Here is a 6427-nt window from a genome sequence, read left to right on the forward strand (position 1 = left end):
TTTTTTACGTATATGAGTTTGGATCAATCAAGACATCAATCATATTTTTCCTAATAAATATCGATGAGGTTTATCATTGTGAAAGATAAATATAAATTTTGTATAGTGTATTAATATCCAAAATATCACCTCTAAAATATGTGAGATGATAAAGGAATTATCGGCTATCAGAAAATACAATATCTTAGAAAATTGGTGAAAAAATCTTGAAATTGATTCTTAAGATAGGGCAGTACTATAGAGTTCATTCTTTTAGTTACAATTTAAAAGGGCTGTAAATAAGAAAATAATGACTATTTAATATTAAAATAAAGAAATATCATCTATTCATTTAGATATATAAGATAAATAATATCTAAACAATTCTTTGAATGATCGATGACAAGGGATGATTTGATTTGAGTATCACTAGGTTTCAATTTATTACGTATTAAGTATAGATGAAAATTTGATATAAGTTTTTATTCTCATTTAAAGAATAAGATATTTAATTATTAATAAAATATGTATAGAAACATAAAATATATTTATTAAAATATTTATGAACATAAAATATAATTTTTCTCAAATATAAAATTTGGGGGTAATTATATATTATCCCATATAGTTAACTATGATTAGTATTCCGATCCCTATATTTTAAAAAGTAGTATTGGGATCCATATACTTATGAAGGTGAAACATTTAATTCAAATGCTCCTTACATCATTAACTTTGTCGATGGAAAAAATCATACGTGTTGTCACGTGCAAAAAAAAAAAAATGAATGGAAAGAATAAAAATATAATTTTTTATTTTTTTAAATTATTAATTTTATATAAACTTTACTGATTTTTTATTCTCCTCGTTCTAAAATGCTCTCCCGTAGCCTGCTTGCTGCACCTTCTTGCTTGCCCGTTGCACTTGCCGATCGTCAGTCGTCGCTCACCCACTATACCTGCTCGCCCGCTTAATAATAGTATAGCATGCAAATAAAGCAGGTGCGACGAGTGAGTAGGTGCAGTGAACAGGTGCGACGAGTGAGCAAGTGTGACGGACGAGCAACTGCGACGGGCAAATGGTGAGCAATAGGTGTGACGAGTGAGTAAAAGGTGAGACAAGTTACGGGCGAACAGTTTGGAAAGAGGAGGAGAAGAGGAAATAGGTAAAGTTTCTATAACATTAATAATTTAAAAGATAATAAAATTAAAATTTTATCCATGTAAATTTTTTACACTTGACAACACATGTAATTTTTTTTCATCAACGAAATGTTTTACCTTCGTAAGAATAAGGATCGAATGTTATTTTTTAAAGTATAAAAACGAAGGTAATCTATAATTTATCCCTCGAATTTGATATATGATCAAAACATCTATTATTTACGTGCAGATTAAATTCCAGCTGAAGCTTTATTTTGCTAGATTTCCTACATCGAGAGTTGGATTATGATTAGAAAATTGTTGAGGACAAGTCAAAGATTCACCTACCTAACTGTGTACAGGATTTTGCAAATATCGATGAGGGCATTTCAAACTTTCACCTACCAAACTGTACATAGAACTATGCAAAACATTTCACCTACTAAATCAAACACCGGAGAGGACAAAACACCATCTACATGCCTTTCATTTCACTGTTCTGAGATATGGAAATGTCTACTATCAATGGCACCAAGCTAATTAAGGTTGCTTTCTTTCTTTCTTTCTTTTCAATAACAAGTTAAAATAGTTGTTCGATAGCAAGGTTTCTTTTCAACCTTATGGACATAATATTTAATCTCAATTGTTAAGATTTGGTTTGATCGAATAATTATCCATTAAATTGATAAGCTTGACCGTTGATATTAACAATAGTACAAATCTAAGTAGGATGCGTGTGACGTTCTCTCAATAGTAGTAGCTCTATCCCTATTATCCTTTTTCTGAGACCTAACTCAATAGTACGATTGATATATTTACTTGATATATGTGAATCGATGATCTACGATGCTTAAGCCAGGAGGGCTAATGATGATAGTACAATTAATTTGATCTACTAAACTTAACTCAATTAATCTTACATATTTAATATGAGACTAAAAATGAGTGCCGTATAATCTCGATTCTGATTTACACAGTCAGATATGGTGGTAAACAACACAAGAGTAAAAGTCAGATTCTGATTTAAACAAGCAATCTATACATGTAGGTGCATCTTTCACAGTGGTATCGGAGACTGTCCAAAGTCAGATCATAACTCAGGTGTCAGGTCATGTCAACCTCATACGATGAGAGGAAGTCTATGGGGGCAGCAGATCCCCACACAAGCTGCATATAGGAGACCTAATTGTATCGAAGCTCCCCACGCAAGCATTCCCAGCGCACGGGGGAAGAAACACTGCATTACTCCCTCAGCTTCTTCTGGTCTCATGGACATGATCTTGGAGATGCCCTCTCGGCAGTGTAAATGAGATTGGATCTCTTCTCCAATAGTACTATCAGTTATATATGTTCCTTAGAGCATAACTAATGTCTGCAACATATATAACCATAAACTTTACGGTGAGGATAGATTTAGATGGTCCATCCGTCTAGCTAACGTGATTGAATTGTCGACGACTGGAGAAGTACTAAGGTATGCTTCTGAGGTGAGGCGAGTTGAGGTGGTGACAACTCACCAAGAAGAGCGCCTAAGCTTAAAGGATATAAGAAACATAGAAGGGACATAGAAAGATATATATAAGATGAAGAATTTAGGCACAGAAATTAATGAGAAGATTTCTTTTAACTTGTAAGGAAGGAGGTTGAAACCATAATGATTGTAACGTTAGTAAGACATTCTAAATTCTAATTATTATAATATATATATATATATATATTTATTTATTTATTTTTAAAGAAATTATTTTGTTTCGATTTGATAGAAATATAATAGATAAAATTTTTGAGAATGCGAACTAACATAATAGAAAATCTCATAAGGAAGTCTCCCTTAAGTATTAATAAAACAGTAATAATCACACGATTCAGGAAGACATTCTAAATCACAATGGTTGAAGATTCCTTTTAGATATTGATCATTTTGTATTGATTTGATAATAATAATAATAATAATAATAATAATAATAATACAATAATTGAGTTCAAAATCACATCCGATAAACTTTGAGGATGTCTAATCACCCGATCATTTTGTAAAGACTTTAATAGTCGATAACAATTTTTAGTGATTAAACAATTTTGTTCTTTACTTGTAGTGATCGATATGATTAATGGAGACACACATGATTACAACCCATTCGATGATGCCGTATGGTTTCTTGTCATCAACTTTAGTTGGTAGAGTTAGAAGAGAGGACGGTATCAATGAATGAATGAGACAGAGTATAGAGAAGAGCGAACACATAATTGACTGATTGGACTTGGCCTTCAAGCATCAAACAAACGTGATAGTCGTTTCACAGAAATGAAGTATATAAAGCAGATGGTATTCGCCGCATGTTTCCTATCCATGTACTCCACCGTAGGAGGTAACAATATAAAGAAGGAGGAGACGAGGAGTCACGTTCCCGGTACTGCTCCAGCCATTGAAGAAGCATCCAGTTTTAAGTACGAAGAACTAATCGCTTATAGCCTTAATCTGGTTGATAGATAGAAAGTCCGACATGATCTAACTTTTAATGGAAGTACGATAAGTTGGCACTCTAACACTGTAAAGATATCGCTTGCATTACGGACAACAGACTAATGCAAGGGTTTAAGGGTGTGTTATGGAAGAGAGATGTCATATTTTAGTGACTCAAGCAGCGTTGGTAGAGGAGCTGAATTTGCACTTAGATCGAGTGGTTGAATTAAGTGCGACGCGAATTTATACTTAGCGACCTGAATGAAACATCGTTCGAGTGACAATATATTAAACTCATTACGAAGGAACGAGAGTCGGAAACTTTATCCAATAAATTTACGAGTGCTAGTTAGCTTAGTTGACAAAATTTTATTAGATCATGAGACCAAAATCCCATTTTCATCGTTTATCATTTATTACATTTCTTTTTATTTTTAAGTATAATGAAGATGATATAATTGAATAAATATCGGTAAACGTTCTAAACAAAGAGGAATAGAATTTATAATTTTCTTGGATAGTTTGGTGAATAGAATTTCTTTATATTTATAGAGAAGTAAACACTGAGTGACAATAGGATTTGGATGGAGGAATGATATTCAATATATATGTATATATATATATATATGTATGTATGTATGTATGTATGTATGTATGTATGTTGGGTGTTTGGAGGAGTATTATATGATTTGTATAGATTGTGAAAAAAGAAAAAAAAATAAATTTTGTTAGCATATCAGTCATTTGGATATGTTATTTGGATTTATTGTGGTGAATGAAACACATGGGAGACGTAGAAGTACACTCCATTAAGTGGACCTCCAAACTACAAAAGCAGATGTTGATGCAGTGAGATGAACTTATTAGGGTTAGATTCAAGTTTCCAAGCTGGTCGATGACAACACAAGCTACAGGGAAGAATAAAGACGGTGACTGTGGGGTACTATAGCAAAATGGCTCAGGCATTCATGGAGATTGAAACAGATGTTGACAAAAGTTTAGGCCAGCAAAAAAACCTTTTAACTTTGGCTGTTTAATGTGGCAGGAGCCCTCTGTTCATAATTAACTTACTCTTATATATGGATATAATTTAATGATCTCATCCACAAAGATAAATGACATATTAATATGATTGGTTTGAAATACCTACGCATTCTAAAATCACCTGTTATGATATGATCCGATAACTGATCCTATCTATTAATTGAATATGTCTGAACCATTCATTATTCGAAGATATATAAACTCGAATTAATAGTAGTACACCCTCTTACATGTTGGATGAGACTAAACATAAGGTGTCATACTTTAAAATTCCAATAACAATATATCATTATACATACAATCCTCTCATATCTAGTTTCAATCGTTTAAGAATGGTAATATCCTTAACTAAATTAAGAGCCTTCATGTTTTCATTTTTAGTTTTTAGTTTTTTTTTTTTTGGATCTTTCTATGTGTCTCCTCATACTATAAGTAATAATTATTTAATATCTATAAATCTTCTTAACATTAATTCATATTATCTTAAATAATTTTTTTTTCCGTCTTATCCTCTATCTACATCCAAGTTACTATACACCCTAAAAAGAAAGAATAGAGAACATCCTCGCTGAATGATACTTATATCAACCTTACTATATAGGAGTATCAATTTAATTTAATTTGTTTTTTTAGGGTTCGTGACATGCAAGAAAGACAACAGCCTTTGGAAAACAATAATCCACAAAGAGATGGGTTTGCAAAGGAACAACAGCTAGAAAATGACAAGGGGGTCCTTTTTTTTGGTAGCTACATATTATTGTCAGAAATGACAAATATTGCTATCAATGGGGGGAGGAGGTGCATCGAACACCAGAATCTGAGTCCCACATGAATCAGCAGCACCTGTTACTATCTGAAGCATGAATCACTGATGTCACAGGGACAATGACATGTTGCTGATAGAAACAAGTGAGCAATTGCACAAACACAAACATGAGGGTTAGGAATTAGTTGTTGTCTTCTCTTCACCTAACATGATGCTTCATTCATCTCATAAAGACCACCTCCTCAACTATCATTACAAAGTGAAGCGGCTGTGGAGTTTCTCCATGACATTTGTCATACGAGTCTCTCGATTCAGAAATATGTCAAGAATTCAATGTCAATTTCTTGCATCATCAGATCATGAGTTGTTGTTAGCTTTTCAATCAGAAAATTTTAGTATTAATGGTTAAGATCATTACCGGCTAAACTGGTCGACATCCTAAAGGAAAAATAACCTAAGTTTTATGCAAAGATAACAAACTTAATCTTCCAAGCATAAAGTTTGGCTAGGGTTTCTAACTAAACATGCACGAAGTTGGAGAGGGAAAGTAGCTTAGCTCAAAATCTCATGACGTATGAGAGGATCTACCACTATTAAATCAATCACCTAACATGTTTTAGGACTTGGTTGTCCAATATAGACACTGGCTGATACGAACATAGAAACCAACAGCTAAAGCAAACAGTACCAAGGAGAGACGCACACTTTATAGAATAAGACTCACCATCACAAACATCAGAGCTTGTCAAGTTCCCTTCTCTCATTTTGACTCTTGGTGACACATGCATGAAAGCCAGAGAGAGAGAGAGAGAGAGAGAGAGAGAGATGGGGGTGATGTGATGCGTTGTTTACTGGCTTGTTAAAAGCACAGAAGATGAGATGATCCTAGTAGTGCTTCCCTCTTGTTCTGCTCTCTAAAATAATATCTGAAAAGAAGAAGAAAAATCCTTTCTCCAGCAATAAGAGTAGAGAGAGAGAGAGAGGTCTGTGCACCAACTGTTCTTGGTATACGACGCCAAAGGCCATTTAACT

This window comes from Musa acuminata, chromosome BXJ3-11 (genome assembly GCF_036884655.1).
Source record: "Musa acuminata AAA Group cultivar baxijiao chromosome BXJ3-11, Cavendish_Baxijiao_AAA, whole genome shotgun sequence".
Lineage (NCBI taxonomy): Eukaryota > Viridiplantae > Streptophyta > Magnoliopsida > Zingiberales > Musaceae > Musa > Musa acuminata.